The 19,031-nt window shown below is 29.5% G+C and overlaps 1 pseudogene; it reads right to left on the reverse strand.

Moving 5' to 3' along the window:
- Window positions 1–208: 208 nt before the first annotated feature.
- Window positions 209–19,031, reverse strand: part of LOC113375858 — a 22,252-nt pseudogene continuing 3,429 nt past the window's right edge.

Here is a 19,031-nt window from a genome sequence, read left to right on the forward strand (position 1 = left end):
GAAATATATTATAGTACGTTATAATTATAATGAAACTCTTGTGTATTAAGCAAAGAAAAGATTCCTAATGATGGCATTTGTAAAAATGGTAATCGAACTTTGGATACATCATAACGCTTACTAATCGTATTTTAATATGAATAATTTATTTGGAACGGTAACATATACAGATAATCATGTTTAGTATTATCCAAAATTACTAATTTGTTTTTAAATACTTCTTTCCTATCAGCCTGAAACGTCGACTGGAATCGATGTGGTGAACGTTGGCGTTTCTAGCTCCTCGTGCTTCTTCATTTTCATCATCTGCGAAATGAAAAAGATATTCGGTAAAACAGATATGACACTAGAATCGAGTGCGAAAGCCCGATAAAAACAATCTCTCTGTAATAAAACAGTAATGAAGCTGAAATCAGGCATCGGCAACCTTTTCACGAAATATATCCCATGCTGATTTATAAATGTGTCCGTCAACTTGTGTAGGTGGAAAACTTGTTTGTTTTTTATCAGAAGATCGTTGCAATAAAGTAATTAGATTTCACATTAAGGAACCAATTTCGGATAAAAAAGTTAAGAAACAAATGTATCATAATGCAACAAATTGTTTCACTTATGATAACACACGCGTGAAGTCGAACTAAGTATCTAATCCGACGTTTGCGCCATTTGGAGGTTAGGTTTTAGAAGTACAGGTGACCTCCGCATAACACAGTACTCATATAACACAGATTTGCCCCAGCACGGTTTAAGAATTTAAACTATCCCCATTATAACACGACACTTTTAAAGCACGCTTAACACGGTTTGAGAATTAAGAAAAACCATAATAAAATGAAAATATAGTAAAACCTATGAAAAACAAACTTTATTTAATCTAAAATTATAAAAATCGCCGTACAATAGCTTTATAAATGTGATGAAACTAATGCAAAATTTAACTCATTTGATATTTAATATTCGAGCGCGTACGTTCTTCTTTCAAAAAAAATTCTAGAATTTTCCGAACAATCAGTAAATTAGTCTTAAACAAAGAATTAAATGACCATAACATTTTAAAAAATAACTTTGTATGTGGTAAATATATAAATATCTTTTCGTTAAAAGCAACTATTCGCAAATATTTTTTTTGCAAAAAATAATGCACGGATCTGGATGGAGGTAGTACAGAAAACTGCTTAGAGAATGAGCATATCTTGCAAAAAAGATCGTGTTGATGATAGCACTTACTTGTTAATTATGACAAAAAAAATATATATAATTTATGTAATACAAATTAATAAATATAACAATATTTATTATAAAATCATGATATAAAGCACGTTTTTTAGATTTCTTGGAACGTAACCCCTCGATTTGTACTAGTTATTTGTCCCGTATAACACGAATTCGTATAACACGCTAGTTTTTTTGGAACGTAACTACCGTGATATACGGGGGTTACCTGTAAATGCATCTATCCCGCGTTTTAAACGGATGGTAGATTCCATGAAAACCATGTAAATTGAAAAACAAAACACTCGAAAATTCACTCTTACATGGAAAATCTATGCTAAACCAATATCTCTATAAAAAGCTCTTTTTAATATGATGAATAACAAACATATTGAACAAAAAATAGATATTAACATATTTAATGTCAAACACATTTAATTTTAATATCAAAAACATTTAATGAATAATAAGAATATTAATTTATTTCAGTAATAAAACAAAATCTTGCTTTTTTGATTGATTGCTTCTTGATTTTTGCTGCAAATTCACTATGTTCGTTTTTATCGATATCGGATAGACTATAATTTTCTTATCGTTACTCTATTTTTTCAATAATTAGATTAGTATTAAAATAATTAGTGATTTTCAGCTTTTGCTATTGTCAAACTAAATGTAAATTATAAAATATATAATGTCATACTAAATGTAAATTGTAAATTATAAATTTTGAAAAAAAAAATATGTTATTTGCTCACCTTGAATAAATTAACTCTTGAATTGAAAAACAAACAATGATGCTCTTTGTTTTGGTATTGCAAAATATAAATTTAATGTATGTATAAACATACATTAAATTTAGTTTTGATCATAAAACGGAGAGTTACCATCTTATCTATATATTTCCATCATCAACATAGTCTATTAAGAATCCGTAACTGTAACATACATTTTGTAGTCTTGTATTTTGACAGAAAAGCAATGAAAATATTACTGTAGATACAAGCTAATTATATTTTAGTGTGTATAATTTCGTGTAAATGCAAAATAATAAATTTCGTTAAAAAAATATTTTCAAAAACAGTGTAAGATGGAAAACGTGTAAACGAGTATATAATATAATAGTGTAAAAAGCTCGATCGAACAGCAAAGATGTACCTTTTTGACAGTTTCTCGATTTCTCAAAAAAAAGTCCGGTTTTTAGGTAAATAACTAAACTAATTTAGACAAGAATTGGCCCCTAAAACTTTTAATGACTAATAAAGTATAAACTTAAAAACCCACATCATATTAAACACTGACGGAAAACAGCTTTTTTATCGTGATTTTCGTTTTGCAACAGTTTTTTATATAATATTGAACTTTTTGAGTTACGCGGTTTTTCATGGAATCTACCATCCGTGTAAAACGCGGATCATTGTGATCTTTAATTATCATTGAATTCTTTTATTATCAATATACTTTCAATCACATAAATCTCGCAGGAACTAAATTCAAATTTCGCATGTAGAAAAACAAACATTATTTAAAATACATGACTAGTTATAATATAAAATTATAAATTTATGTTACTTTGAATAAGTATTTGTTATCAAGTTACAAAATCGGTTATTAGTTTAAGAAATAATTACATAAATTTTTTTTTCTCCGAATAAAATAATTATATTATGTTACCGGTCTTTTTGTAAAATAATTGCATGAGTAGGCAGTAACAAAATATCAAAAAGCTACTTGTTTGTTCTATCGAGAAATTTGTTTACACTATATCGACTTCTAAAAACTAATCTCGTAATGACACAAATGCCATATAACAATATTATTATAAACGCAACTTTTTGTTGTCACTTATCTATTAAGCACACGCGTAAAGTCGAACTAATGTCATTTGGAGGTTAGGTAAGTAGTTAAAGTGTAAAACGCTTGATCGAACTGCGAAGATATAGCGATTCCAACTCACGCAATTATTTAATAAAAAGGCCAGTAATATAACAGTTATTTTAACTGAGAAAGAAATAAAGTGAAAGTAAACATCATTATCGAAAAATGATTTAATTAACTTCCCGAAGGAGAAGTTTATGTTTTCATCAAAAAATCCAATTCGCTAATTTTATGTTTTCTCGACGTTTCAAGCCATTCTGAATCGAATGAGACCAAATTTGGAAAAAGTATGTGTGTGTGTGTGTGTGTGTGTGTGTGTATGTGAACAGATTTTTTGCCGTAAATCGACGTTTTCTCGAAAACGGCTGGGTCGATTCAAAAATTTAAAAGCCATTCGATGTATCTCGACGAGAACTATTGTTTGTCAGTTTTGTGCGACGATCGGCTAAGCCGTTCTTTATAAATGGCGAGAAAAGTGAAAAATTTTTCGTCTACGTTTTAGCCCGCAATTCTGAATCGATTTTGAAAATTCAAAAACCGTTCGAAAGATATTGGTTGGAAATCGTGCTGATTAGTTTTTGGTAGAGATCGGCCGGGCCGTTTTCTTGTAATAAAGTTTTTAAAAAAAAAATTTCGACGATTTTTATGATTATTTTTTGACGATAGATACCATAGTCTTCTAGATCATACTAAAATATTACGGCCCTACGACAACTGGTTCAGCTTTAAAAATTCGTCAAAGTTTGCAAAAATCAGTATGGTCTTTTTGGCATTTGTCAAAATTAGACTTTTGATCGACGTTTTCTCAAAAACGCCTGAACCGATTTAGAAATTAAAAAACCATTGACGTATTTCGGTGAGGACTATCGTTTGTCAGTTTTGTGCAACGATCTGCCAAGCCGTTTCTTTGTAATTTGAAAAAAAAGGGTTAAACTTTTCGTCCACATTTAAGCTCATCCTACCGAACCGATTTTAAAAAATCAAAAACTGTTCGAAAGATATTAGTTGGGAATGGTACTGATTAATTTTAGGTGAAAATCTACCGAGCCGTTTTCTTGTAATTAACTGTTGAAAAAAAGTGTTAAATTTTCGTCGACATTTAAGCTCATTCTACCGAACCGATTTTAAAAAATCAAAAACTGTTCGAAAGATATTAGTTGGGAATGGTACTGATTAATTTTAGGTGAAAATCTACCGAGCCGTTTTCTTGTAATTGACTGTTGAAAAAAAGTGTTAAATTTTCGTCGACATTTAAGCTCATCCTTCCGAACCGATTTTAAAAAATCAAAAACTGTTCGAAAGATATTAGTTGGGAATGGTACTGATTAATTTTAGGTGAAAATCTACCGAGCCGTTTTCTTGTAATTAACTGTTGAAAAAAAAAGTGTTAAATTTTCGTCGATATTTAAGCTCATCCTACCGAACCGATTTTAAAATATCAAAAACTGTTCGAAAGATATTAGTTGGGAATGGTACTGATTAATTTTAGGTGGAAATCTACCGAGCCGTTTTCTTGTAATTAACTGTTGAAAAAAAAATTTAAGCCGATTTTCATGGAACTTTTTTTGGCGATATACATCATGGTCTTATAAAACTTACTGTAATATTAGGGCCTTACGACAAGTAGTTTAATTTTAAAAATTCGTCAAAGTTTGCTAAGATTATTATCGTTTTTTTTAAAGTAGGATTGATGAAGTATATTATTTACACATTTTTTTTGATTAAGTCGATTATTTACACATATCGGGAAGTTCATGTAACTTGCCTCAAGGCTAAATACCAAACCAACTAGTTTATATTTTATATTTAATAATAATCAATAATAACCTATTCGAATGCATAAAACTTTAAGTAAAGTCAGAATGATTAATAACTATAAAAAATTACTCGTATTATGTTATACATAACAAAAAGTGTCAATCAAAAATTATATTAGTTAGCATTTTACTTGTTACCCAATTGAGCAAGTAAAAAATATAGGTCATAGGTTGCCGATGCCTCTCTCCAGTCATTATTAGATCCCAAACTGATAGACACAGAAATGAATCACAAAATCTTTTCAATGCCACAATAACGCAATATAAACGTTAAAACAGTTTTTTAGGACAAGATGACATCAAGCTTTATGTTACTTGATGTTCTCACAAACAGTCAAAATTTTATTAAAGAGAGTACCTACATGTTTAAAACAATAATTTCCCAAATCAAAATTGTAACTGCATCCCAAGCATTTTCTGTGAATTTTTTGCAATAAATGGATCATTTTAATTTAAGAAAATAACAACCAAAAAGTTTTAGCAGAACTCTCATAACTCCAACGTGTTTTCATGAAATACCATAATTAGAATGATTAAACGTTAAATTAACAAACTAAATAAACTAAATTTTATATTAAATAATATACAATAGTAAATAAAAGTGATCCATCTATTAACCTCATAATATAACAAATCATTAACAATAAAAAATATATAAAACAAATAAAACAACTATTCTAAAAACAAAACCGAAGACAAAGAATTATTATGGCTAAACCAATGAAAATTTTCACATATAATCTTTCATAGAAACTTTTATGGTCAATGTGCATTTTGTGACATGAATAAATGTTAAATACAAATGGAAAATAATAAGAGTTTACAAAATCATACATATAATTTTTTGACTATATGATTAAATCAGCAATGGGAATTAGTGCATTAATTGTATAATAAAACAGGCAAAATATTTAAAATAATCACATACACAACAAATACAACAAGCTGAACTATATATTAAATTAGTGGCCGACAAATGTTTTTATAAAATTTATTTATATATAAATGTTAGATAAGCATGCGCAACAAAGCCAAGCAAATAAAATCAGTGATAAAACTGATCAAAGTCTATAAAAAAAAGCTACAATTAAAACATTTTTATCTTTCAGTACTGTACCTGGTTATTGCTGATCCTCTGCTGTTTGCATGAAAACAACAAACAAGATAAACAAATTAGTTAAATCAAACATATATTAGCATTAATAAGCTACTTATTATGCAATTATGACAGAGATGAACAACGGTTGGGTTAAAAAATTATTTAAAAAAATATAAAAAAATTGCAGTTTGGAATTTTACTTAACCATTAACATTCATGAACAAACATCTAAATTAAATTTACTTTTACGCAACACAATTTTAAATTGTTTCGCAGAGAAGTAGGTACTTATGGATATATACATATTTTTTAAAAATGAGAATAAAATTAAACAGTTCTTGATTATATGCTGACTATTTAGTTAATTTCGTAAATTACTCCAACAAAAGTTGTCTATCTCTGATACACAAAATTCATAATCATTCATTTGCGTTTGTTGCGTACGCAAAAATTTCATACTTATAAAATACATAGCAAGTAATATATAAATAAAATGCCTTATTTATTTACAAAAATTTTTGCAAAATAGATTTTCTTTAATTAAAAATGTTATTTACAAAATGCTCATTGCCCAATGCCTAGGTTAGAAAATACAAATTGCGACATCGTCTGTAATAATATAAATATATAAAAAGTATGTACGCGAAAAATTTATTTGAAAACCACTATACAAAAATATTATAGACAATTTTCTGCTGCGTAATTTAATATATTAAAAATAAATACAATGTAAAAATAAAGAATTATATCAAACTATTTCTTATTTTGGAAGTTAGTATTTAAAACAAAAATCGCAATCTTATGCAACCAAGAAATATTTTTCATAAGTATGATTATCTTAAAGAATTTAATATAAATTATATCGATAATTACACTTATGAAAATTTCTGTAATATGAATATGATGTCAGAACGTTGTCACATAGAATTGATAATAATAAAAAATATTTAAAAAAAACTATTACTTTTTCTAACAAAATTATAATTTCAGCGAGTTGAAATAAAAAATAGCTTAAATATTAATTAAAGTAATATTAACCCAATAACATAGTTAGTAATGCCCAATTTAGTAATTGTTTCGATTCAATTCAAGGATTATTTTGTTAACCAATATTATTTATTTTATTCGGAATATATGACAATTATCATGACTTAAAAATAAGTTTATAAGAACAATAATCAAGTCTCAAATTCTCACAAAATTAGAACCTTCATGTTTCAATAATGTTATTTTTCTTCTACAATTTTAAAATTTTGTGATTTGGACGCTATTTTATAACAAAATAACTGTAAGCCCATAAACCCATCTTCAATCTAAAAAAAATTACATATGCAGCTAGATTTTAGAATACAAAAGTAAGATACTCAAATATATATAATTTGAGATAACTCAAATCCGCAAGAATGATTGGCCCCGAGTTGCCGACCTCTGCACTACGCAAAGCAGTAGAAATGACATATAACACCATCCATCATGTTTTAAATAAAGATATTAAAAAATATGTGAAACCATTTATAACTTAAAATCTTTTTTTATTCCATTGAAGTTCGTTGAAGAAATTACCGAACATATGGAAAAAAAAACGAAGTAGCGAAGCACAAGTGTCCATGATTATAAGTCCGATTCTGCCGTAAAATAGACCAATGTTACGTAGTGCTATGTTACGAAAGCTTCTCATTCAAAATGGTACTAAATACTGTCAAAATGCCATATTTGTGAGTTTTCTAGGTTAGGTATTTTATCTAAACGCCTGTCTGCACATCAATCACATGGCATTTTGGCAGTATTTAGTAACATTTTATATGAAAAGCGCTGCGTAACATAGCCCCTACGTAACATTGGTCTATTTTACGGCAGAATCGGCCCCTATTAATATATATGCCTGTGCATACATGCTTTCGTGCATTATGCAATAATTAAAACACGTACGCTGAAGAAAACATTCTAGTCTTTGAGATATATTGGATTTCAAAATTATTACTTTGTCGCAAAATTTAAGGATGCTGAGTACAATTATCTGAAAAAAAACTATAAATATTACATGCTGATATACTATTAACTAAATGTTCAGTGCAAATTCGGATAAAAAATGCATGCGTACGTATATGCATATGCGCAACATTCGATTTAAATAGAAATTGTAGAAAAAATTACTGAATTTTAATTATTCCATTAGATTGCGTTGTGCAGTAAATATTCAAAGCAAATTTAAGCAAGAATAATAATTAGATGAATACCTGTTGCAGTTTATAGTGGTTGATGATATCTTGGTCGGCTGGGCACGACTGGGTGAATGCGTCCAACTGGTACATGGATACATATAACGCCATAAGGCGGTTAGATTGCTCTGGAAGTGAAATAAAAATGGTAAATTAAATTACTTTTAATGAGATTTTGATTGTTAATATGGCGAATAAAATTCTGAATTACAGATGCTCAAGCATATCATAACTTGTGAACGCCATGATATTGAACAAGTTATGATAAAAAATGTTCTTCCATTTTATAAAAATTTGATAAAGGTGTATAAATAATATTGTACAATATATAGTAGGTTCAACCTACTTACTAGGTTGCTTTAAGGGATAGGTTTTATTTACGGTTAAGAATGTGTACTTACATGTCGTCGGTTAATATTAAAATGAAATGTTTTAGAATACTCTAAAGCCGTGATTTCCAACCTGTGGAGCGCGTTCCTTCTGGAGCCTGCGATGCGGGTAAAAGGGAGGCGTACAGCTTCTACACAACCGCAACATTTTTTTAAATTAGAATAGGGGAGGGGGCGAGGTGTAAATAAGGTTGGAAACCACTGCTCTAAACAACATTGTTTATTTTAACCTGTTTATATGAGCTCGCCCGTAGGTAAGCGGTTAAGAGCGACCGGACTTGATTCAGAGGTCCCGAGTCCCCGAGGTCAGGCAGCAGTGACAACAATTTTCACTTGGAAATATAGATAGCAATATGTTTCCAAGTGAAAATAGCCCTCACTCGGCATTGCTGCATCAATAAAAATATTCACTCTGTAAAATTCTAAATTGTAATACTAATATATCGTACAGATATGTAACAACTGATTGGGTGGGTTGCCATCTGTGAAACAGATTAATACTAACAATAAGTCAAAAATTAGCACAACAGCTTATAGAACTATTAGATTCTGATTGCTGTTAAAAAAAACTCGTTATATAGAATGTAATACAAGGCATCGAACAATTAAATTGAATTTGAATAATACTAATATAAGTTATTTAAAACAACGTCAAAAATAAAATTTACGTTTAGAAAACTACCAATTTTTAGCGTCCATGATAAAGATGAAGTATGTTTGTTCGAGCAAGTTTATTCTATTATTGTCTATTATTGAATTGATTCAGCGCCCTACATTAACATGATTTGTAGGCCGCATTGCTTTTAAAGAATGAAAAATTTTGTTCGATTTCTATTAATAATAACTGTTGCATGTATACAGATAGATCATAATGTTTAAAATTTTGCTGTAAGTTGAACATTAGTAGTTAATTACCAGCAATTAGTTTCTGCGCAGATAATTTAGTTCAGTCATAATAATGATTTATTTTCAAAATTGTGCGTTGGGTACGGGTAATATTTCTTGTCCTTTTCGGGTGAAGATTAAACACATAAAAAGAAAAAAGAAAATCTAACTTTACTTAGATAAAATAGGAAAGAGAAAGGGAAAGGAAAATTCAATATAAGAAAAGTTTTCACGAATATTTTTTTGTTAACTTCGTATAAAAAAATAAGTTGGTTATATATATTGTTACATTATATCCATAATCATAAACTAGTTTAAATGATTATATTGCGTTGTATTAGATATTTCTGATTTCCATTTTGGTATTTGAAGCTATTACTACTTAACCTATGTTTATGTCAGCCACGACCGACCGTGATTTGATTTCATGACTAATCCATGATATTTAAGGACAGTATTTCAAAATTTTTGCGTAAATCGATGTTCAAATCACCATTCAATTCAGTTTTCTTCCAGCTAACTAATAAATTAAAATTATTGCTGATAAAAAAAGTGGCACAACCGTACCCAGTCCTCTGTTTGTTAACTTCGAATAAGACCAACTTTAGAAAAAGTTGGTATGTGCATGTGTATGTGAACAGATTTTTTGCCGTGAATCAACGTTTTCTCAAAAACGGCTGGACCGATTTCAAAAATTTAAAAGCCATTCGATGTATCTCGATGAGGACTAGCGTTTGGGCCGGGCCGTTTCTTTGTAAATCGTAACAAAATGAAAAAATGTTCGTCCACGTTGTAGCCCGATATTCTGAATCGATTTTGAAAATTCAAAAACCGTTCGATAGATATTGGTTGGGAATCGTGCCGGGCCGTTTTTTCTTGTAATAAAGTTTAAAAAAAAAAAATTCGACAATTTTTATTATTATTTTTTGTCGGTAGATACCATAGTCTTATAGATCATACTAAAATATTAAGGCCCTACTAAAGTTTGCAAAAATTGGTATCGTTTTTTGGCATTTGTCAAAATTAGACCTTTGATCGACGTTTTCTCAAAAACGCCTAAACCGATTTCCGAAATTTAAAAGCTATTTCATGTATCTCAATGGGGACTATAGATTGTCAGTTTTGTGCGACGATCTGCCGAGCCGTTTCTTTGCAATTTGAAAAAAAGTGTTAAACTTTTTGTCCACATTCAAGCTCATACTACCGAATCGATTTTGAAAAATCGAAAATTTTTCGATAGATATTAGTTGGGAATGATACTGATCAGTTTTAGGTGAAAATCTACCGAGCCGTTTTCTTGTAATTAACTGTTGAAAAAAAAATTTAAGCCGATTTTCATGGAACTTTTTTTTGGTGATATATAACATGGTCTTATAGAACTTACTGAAATATTACAACATGTAGTTTAATTTTAAAAATTCATCAAAGTTTGAGAAAATGAGTAGTTTTTTTGACGTTTGGTAAAATTAAAGTTAGACGATTTACTTGGCATAGCGATAGAGTACTTGGTCTTAATGAACATTAAAATTGTTGATTTTTAAAAACTTGCTCTTAAAAAATACTTTGAATTAACGTGATCGTTCGCGTTCAATGATATGTAATAAATCTACTCGGAATACTTTTAATCACTCATAAATTATATTTTATTGATTAAGTCGTTTATTTAACAATTCGGAAAGTTCATGTAACTTGTCTCAAGGCTAAATATCAATACCAACTAGTTATATATGATTTTCAAGCAATAATTGAAAAAAATCCTCATCGCTGATTTGTGGAAATATCTGTCGAGAATCAACTGATCTTCTTCAAGCGAGTGGCATCTAATCTAATTGCGGGGAAAATTATGAATCAGGCGGACGAACGGACGAAAGGAGGCGAAACATGTGCGAATTCCACGTCGACGTACATCTAATTAACATCACAAGAAGTAGAGAACGATGCCAAGAATAATCAACAAAGTTGCTAACGATTTACACAAATATTCTCCGTTTTGCCTCTGCTACACGGAGCAAAAAAAAACAATTTTTTAATCATTCGTGTAAATATCATTGGCGAGCAAATCTAGAATGTTGATAACGGTAAGATGTATTATGTAGATAAATGTAGGATTGTCAATTCTAACAACTAAGACTGCGGCAATTGTCGGCTATGTAATAATCATGATCAGAGTGGGGACAGCGATAATAACTCAAAACACAATATTTTAATGAAATATTTAAAAAAAATCCTGTACAAGGTAAGTTACTTATAATTAATTTATGCCATGTATAAATTATCATATGACATATCATGAGTACATACCTCTTCAATATTTTGGTTTCGATTTGAACTTATTAATTGAACCTGATTTGTTCAATTAGATAAAAAAATGTTTACATATATAATAATACAACAAGCAAGTTTTCATCCAAACATCCAAGTATTAAAAAAACTAATAGTAAGTTAGGTTTATTTTCTGTTAATTTACTCTTTTATTAACTTCCCGTAAAGTAAGTTATAGTAATGACAAAAAAATCGAAAATGAATTTTGTTGCATATTTTTATGTTTCAACATTTTGACAAAACGTATGTATGTGTGTGTGTATGTACGGATGCAAATCATCCGATTTGAATGATTCAAAAATATTCGATTTCTATTGATGGGATAGCGTGCTGATTAAATTTTGGCCATGGCAGGTCCAGCAATTTCGAAGATACAGGGCAAGAAGTGCCAAAAATGGTAATTCAGTGTTTGAGAGAACTGAGCGTCCGATTTGAATGATTTAAAAAACATTTTACTTACATTAACAGAATGAAGATATGATTAAATTTTTGGAACGACAGATCCAGCAGTAATGGGGATGACAAATGAAAAAGTAAAAAAATTCCATTATGCACATCAAATGATCAGATATTTTATAGAAATTTTGATATTAACTATAAATTTTGTTTACATTTCAATGGGTTTCGTACCAAGGAATCTCCTTTAAATTTCACGGAATTACAAGTTTTAGTTAATAAAAAAGTAATGATGTTAAATATTGAAAACACGTAACTCGTGGACAGCTCAAGCCAGTGGTTTCCAACCTTTTTATATTGCCCCCACCCCTTAATTACTCCAATCTAATTTTATAAATACTCAATTAATATTATACTTTATTGTAAATTAATAAACAATATTACATAAAAATAATTATATATTAATTCAATTGTTATATCATTTAATTTTTTTTGTTTATTTTTGAAAATAGTATTTTGAAAATAGCTGTACGCCCCCTTGAGTGGTTGCGCAACTAAGGTTGGAAGCCAACAGACTTAAGTAGTATAACTAGCTGTAAGTGGAATTCTGTCTTAAGGCAATTAAGGCATCGTGCCTAAAGGCAAACTGCTGGAACTTCCCGTACCAAAAATTATTATAATTTTAAAAACGATTTTTTGAAAAAATTTTACTTCGAAAAAATAAGATTTTTGAGAAACTATAAATTGGACAAAAAATTACTTTTTTTTGAAAAAAAAAGTTTTTTTTATTTTGACATATTTTGGAAGATCTAAACTTTTTTTCAAAGCAATCGTACTGCTTTAACTGCATAGAGACAAAATATAAGCGTAAGCGCCGCGTCGCTGTCTAACGGATAAACATTGGTACGGAACCCATAGGAATGTTATACTTATAATTTATACTTATATACAAAATTTATACTTATTGTTAAAATCTCTATAAAATATCTGATAATTTGATGTGCATATGCCTAATGATCATTTTTGACCGCCAAATGGCATTTTTTTTACTTTTTTCGTTAGATCTTCAAAACTGCTAGACCTGACCTTATGAAAATTTGATCAATTTTTCATCTTGTCAATACAAGTAAAATGTTTTTTGAATTATTAAAATCGGGCGTTCCGTTCTCTCAAAAACTGAGGTACTGTTTTTGGCACTTTTTGCCCCATATCTTTGGAACGGCTAGACCTGCCTCCGCCAAAAACTAATCAGCACGTTTCCTTATCAATACAAATCGACTGTTTTTTGAAATATTCAAATCGGTTGATCCATGTTCCCGAAATCGTCACACACACACACATACATCCATTTTTTCTAAGGTATGCCAAAATGTTAAAAAACCTTTGAAACGTAAAGATATATAAAAATTTTCATATTCGATTTTTTTGCGATTGCTATAACTTACCCTACGGGAAGTTAATAACCAAACAATATTACTAATACGTTTGTTATGGGAGTTACTGGATACTGGTGACCGACGTATGGACGCAGTAAATAATAAAGGTGCATAATTGCAATAGATATAATTACTGATACTATTATTCAAAATATTTTGAATAAATTAAAAAGCAATATAAACATACCACATACCAATTCTGTTCATATGTGATATTTTTTATGAGAGGGTCCACTATTAGTGTCGGACCAGCTAATCAAAAAAAAAAATGCACTAATTTTAACTATTTGGTTTAATTAAAAATAATGCTTAAAATCATTATATGCATCGCATAACTGCATGATATGATTGCATAATATGCATGGCAAAACGTTACTTTGGGGCGCTTTGGAATACCGACGGATAATGTTTTCGGTGTCAAAGGTTTGAGTAAAACAATTCTTTACTGATCACATGAAATTATGATTCTATATCTAATTACCGGAATTTCAAATTCGACGAAATACTTGGCGGCGACCCTGATGTGTTGTAACCTGGGCATCAGTTCGCAGTCGAAGCAGCACATGGTGTCGCCCGTTAGGAATCTCGTGCCGCGCCGCGCCAAATGGTCGTTGATTTTCCTCAGGTGGCTCAGCAGACTATTGCTTTTTACGTCATCCTTTTTGACTAAAACCAACTTCAATTTAGAGTACAAATTCTCGATGAGTGTTGCCACTTCTTATCCTGTTGGACAAAAATATATAATTTATATAATATCATATTTAGATACAATGAATATACAACAGCAAATAATAATATATAGTCAATAATATAGTTATATGTTCATATGAGGTAAGGCGAGGCATAAAGGTCCAATTTGACTTTGAGCAATTATATTGTGAAAATAAAACAAATAACACATGTCTAATAAAAAGTTGTTTATTAGACTGATAGTCAGATAGTTGTTTAAAACAACTATCTGACTATCTGACTATGTTCAGTAAAACTCGCAGATAGTCAGATAGTTGTTCAAAACAACTATCTGATTATCTGACTATGTTCAGTAAAACTCGCAGCCAATTATTATAGATGTGTTTTTTTTGCTGTTATTCAAAAACTTGTAACCTGGTCTTCTTACCCAAACAGGTCCAATGTCTTATTTTTAATTTTAAAGGAATTTTACGAAATAATAGCTACATTATTGAATCTATGCAAAATATAAATTTCGTGGGTACATTTTTTACAGAGATAAGAATGTATATAACCTTGATATGGTATTTTGTCGAAAATATTCATCACCAGAAATTAAATAACTAGTTATATAATTTATCTTTTGTAAAATTGCTTCTTTACTGAATTTACTCTTTTTATTCTTTACATCTTTGCCAGAGTAAAGGTTCTGTTTATCCTTTATACCCTAGCCGCGTGTGAAATTTTATAGGGGTTATATAAAAAAACTGTTCAATCTAACTTCAAATTGGCAATACATTTTATAAAACAATTAACTTAAATACTTAAAAAATTATATTAAGGTCTCGTAAACTCAACAACAATGCTCACAATCAAAAAATCTAAAAACGAATGAAAATACTTTTGTTATGGATTTTCAAATATTGCTGTTTATCTCACGATAGCAACTTTGCAAGAAACAAGGTGATAGCTAGTTATACATTTCCTCATCTACTTTTAAAAATTATTAAAATATTATTATCTTTACTTGCTTTTGAAACATCGGTGGTGAACCTTTTTATCCGCCGACCTTTAAGCCCCGCTCTACCCTTTCAAATAACATGCTGCTAATAAAAAGTGAAGATTTCCATAAAAATCTTTATTGTATCAAACACTTCGAGGCCAAATTTCCGTAACAAAGCGTTGTTATGAAAGCTCTCCTTTCTTCATAGAAATTAGAAAAAAACTGCCAAATTGCAATGCATTTGCTGAGCAGACGGGCTTTTCAGATAAACGCGCAACATTTAGATTTATTTTATTATTCACATTTCTTTCCATATATAAAAAATAAGGTAGAACGCCAATATTTAAAATCCTCCATTAATAACAAAAAGGTCGGACTAACCGTTTAGTACAATAATAATATCATTGCAGTTGAAATCAGATTATATTTAATATCAGAATAATTGAGCTGCAATTATATTTCGTTGAGGTACCTATAGGTGACAATTCGGTTACAAAACTGATGAGTAAAAAAACTGATTACCATAATATGCGCTCAATAAAAAATATATATTCTTAAATACTTTCAATATCAATCATCACCCACTAATTTAAGATTAACATTCTCATATATAATTAGGATGTATGCCATTAAAATGTGTATTAGTTCTAGATCACTTATTCCAATGTGTTTTAAAATGATCCACAAAAATCATATAATCCCGCCATAAATTCTGAGACATTATAAAATGTTATTTTATTATTTTTTAGATCAGTGCATACTTAGAACACAAAACTAAACAAATGTATATTTTTAGAATAGTTAAGAGCATATGTAAGTATAGTAACGTCTATTTAAGATGTTCATTTATTGACTTTGAACTAACCGATATCTTTAAAAATAAAACAGCAGAGAAGATTGAATAAAAATAACATCTTGAGAAAAAATTATATATCAATTATGAAATATTGCATACAATACTTTGAATTTGATGTTTTTCAATGCAAGGGCAATGAAAATCAAAAGATGCAATAAATCTATTATGTTTTCCTACTATTTGTTTCGACTATACATCATCAATTAAAAGCAAACGTCAAAACTACAGGAGACGTATTAATAATAATAATAATTAAGAAGACTTGTGAACTAAAGTAACATGCAACTTGGGTTAGAAAAGTTTCTTTTAATTGTCTCTAAGCTGGTAAGTTTTTTAGATGCGTGCAAGCAAGAAACGTAGCAATATATCAATAATGTAATACTACAGTAGAAGTCCATTAGTCCGGGACGCTCGAGATCAGCCTAAGTGTCAAAAATTCCGGACTATCAGGCGGTAATCATAAAAACAATTGGGTTAATAATTAAACTACAAAAATTTACAAAGTGATGAAAATGGTCTTTAAAGAGGGCAGCAGTCACTAGTACATGGAAAACCGGTTAATTGTCTTTGTTTTCCTTAAAAAACTTGCCTGCTAGTGTGGAGTTTAAATATACGAGCCACAAATTTCTGAAATACGTCTTGGTATTTTTCTGCAGAAGTTTGGCTTGCTGAATTTTTGTTTTTCCACTATATCAAGTCTTTAAATTTCATGTCGAAACTTAAAGTTTCTGACCCGAATAATTACATACACTTTCAGCAACTCCTAAACCTTGACCGAATTTTTTGCCTTTTCAACGATCATTGACCCTATTACAGGCTTTCCTTCTAAGCTTTGGCCCTATTACAGGCTATCCCAAACCATTTGAACAATACACAAACTACCTTTATTATCTTTAGTTTTAGTTTTTTAATGTTTATCTAGAAGCCAATGTTTTAATTGTTACCGACTAAGTTACAAACTTCGTCAGATAATGCCAAACAGTTGATGAGCTCTCGAGCGTATTTATTTGCTATACACAGTTTTGAATAAAGAAAATTTTCCGGAACAATGCCGGACTACCGGTCATTCCGGACAGTTGGGTGCCAAACTAATGGGTTTTTACTATATTTATATTACAACAAATTTGGAAAAATATTATTTTAACTATTCTGAATAATAAAAGATATTATTATCAAAATACAGTAATACCCCGCTTAACGCTGTATCGTTTAGCGTTTGTTTCGGTATGGGGCTCTTATTCAACCCAAGTTTCGAAGGGAGAAATGTGAAAGATATCGAAAAAAATAATCAAGAAGCAGCATAGTCTTTCTAATGGTGAGCTCAAAAAATAAACTGAATAATAAGAAAACAAAAATGTTAATAGCAGTTATTCAGAGGAAGAGCAAAAAGAACTTTTGATGGCGTTTGTCAAAAGGAGTTGTCTACCATAACTGAAATAATGGACTGAAATAATGGAAATAATTTTGAGAGGCACTTCTGCCTCAAAAGTAGGCAAAACACTAAAAACGCGGAAAGCTAACAAAAATGACCGACTTATAATTTTAGTTATTCAAGAATTTTCGTGTTGTTATTTATATTAGTTTCTATTTTTGCAAGAAATAATGATGTGGTATTAATTTTGGCTTTAAGAAATAAATGTTGGTTTTATTTTTATCAAAAAATATACTTTTTAAATTTAATACATAATCAATTTCCTAGCCATCTTTCCCTAACCCCAATATTTCCATGTAAAGATAGCCTCGTTTAGCGCTATTTCGCATTATGATAGAAAGTATCCCCCACGTTAAGCGGAGTATTACTGTAAGCGTATATATATACAAATATTCAAATTACCTGAACAAAAAGATTGTGTGGACACTCTTCAGATGGGTCTTCATGATGTGACGTTCGATTTTGTCGTTTTCTAGCACGGCCAGGCCATTGTCGATTAGAATTGGCGGCGGCGTCGCTTCAAAATTTGTACGGAAATCCGGTGGAGGTTTTTGCATGTCTACTGTTGTAACCTGAAAATAAATCAATTATTAAAATGAATGTATATCAAAACCATCAAAATCTATTTTGTATATGAGTTCTACTTTATTTATGACTTATCATAATACTTTTTACCATCAAATAAGTAACAAAAAAGTCTCAATTAGCTTAATACACAAAATTACGTTAACATTACCAATATATAGTCTGCCAAAATTATACTCCACTAATTACAAAACCAATCATTATCATCACGAGACAATTAACAGTATAAAAATAACTTTTTTCGTTAATATAAAATTCTAACATAAGTTGCAAACATAAATTTCTATTAACTATTAAGTCATTTATTTCTAATGGAAGTGAAATAATCTATATGCGGGGAGTGATGTGGCATTCAAGTCAGCTTTGACATTAGAGAATAAAAAATATTATGTCATGACATATAGATATTTTGTAAACTGTATTTTATAATATATTTTTATAAAGCTGGAAATAGTTCTTTATAAATTAACACATATTCACATATGTATTCTCATTTTATCGAAAAAAACGACTACTAAACTTTAAACGTTTGATAGATAAAATTAAATCTTGAATTAACGATTCTATTTACAGGATGTAAGAAAACGTTTTTTTTAAAGAAAGTTGGTGTTCTAAAATAGCTGACAAAAAACTGATCAGTCTGTAGGATAATCATGTATATATAATAACAATTGAGATTTAGTTGTTGAGACAAAATGTTCAACTTTGTATTTCAAAATTTAAGTTCTCGTATGCATTAAAAACTAATCAATGCGATTCACAATTGATATCTTTCAAACAGACTTATATTACATACATTAATTGTATATAATGCACAATTACGTGCAACTTCTATG

Source organism: Ctenocephalides felis, unplaced genomic scaffold, assembly GCF_003426905.1.
Source record: "Ctenocephalides felis isolate EL2017-DRISC unplaced genomic scaffold, ASM342690v1 CF-g0.4_SCAFFOLD_01886, whole genome shotgun sequence".
NCBI lineage: Eukaryota > Metazoa > Arthropoda > Insecta > Siphonaptera > Pulicidae > Ctenocephalides > Ctenocephalides felis.